Here is a 1,019-nt window from a genome sequence, read left to right as displayed (position 1 = left end):
CTGTCGCTTCTCTGTAATTTGTGACTTTGTTTCAACAAGCGAGTCCATCATGCTGAACGAGACGTGGGGAATCGAAAGGCCATAATTATGGCGGCAGCTGGCGCCGAGTGCGTCGGTCAGCCGTGTTTAATGAGGCATTTAATATGCCACCAATTACACTCCATATTGCCTGAAGGGACGAAGGTCTTGTTATACCTGCCTGTTCGTAACTTTGCGGAGAGAGAGAACTGACTAAATACATAGCTTTGCCACAAAGTACTTTATTGTGGCGAGGCCCCGAGTATTATGCCGGTTGTGTGTTGAACGATCGACAATTAGAGTCGGCTGAAAACCGCCGACGATAAGATCAGTAAAAAGCATGTTTTCGAGGCAGTTCACCTCTTCACAACGCATGAAAGGCAGGGTCTGACGGCCAACCCCGACCCTACGCTCCTCACCCTCACGAACCTTTCGCCCAGTGTTTCTCTTATTTATACTCCTTGTATTCGCTCATCTTTTTCCTCTTTTATTCACTCCACGTTCTTTTGTCACGGGCTCCTTATCGCCCCGTCAGCGTTTCTGGGAGTGTTTCGAGCCTCCTTCTATCACGGGACCCTCGTCTCGCTGCACGTGTCGCTGCATCGCTTTCGTCCGCCGGTGGATATTAGCGCCTGTTCTGCCACTTCACTCATTTACCTCCCACGCTCCATTTTCTCTTAATATGCCCGGCGTTCTTTCTTGTTTTACTTCCTTCGCTGCCTCCTACTTCTTTCCGCAGCTGGGGTGTTCCGGACTCCCATACTCACCCATAATGCGTAGTCTGTGTTCTTTGTATCATTCTTCTGTATATCTTTGTAACCTGACTTCACTTTCCAAGGGAGATTGCATCTACCTCGAGACGAATCGCAGCTTTATCGATTGAGTCCTTTGCAACTCGACACCAGCCGACCCTCTCCATATTGTCAGTCTCTTTAGTAGGATCTCAGAAAGAGATTGTATCCTGGGCTTTCGAGATCGGAATCATGGGAAGTCGGCAATGA

Source organism: Penaeus monodon, chromosome 24 (assembly GCF_015228065.2).
Source record: "Penaeus monodon isolate SGIC_2016 chromosome 24, NSTDA_Pmon_1, whole genome shotgun sequence".
Taxonomy (NCBI): domain Eukaryota; kingdom Metazoa; phylum Arthropoda; class Malacostraca; order Decapoda; family Penaeidae; genus Penaeus; species Penaeus monodon.
The sequence above is the reverse complement of the archived record's forward strand: the minus strand, read 5'-3'. Positions refer to the sequence as shown.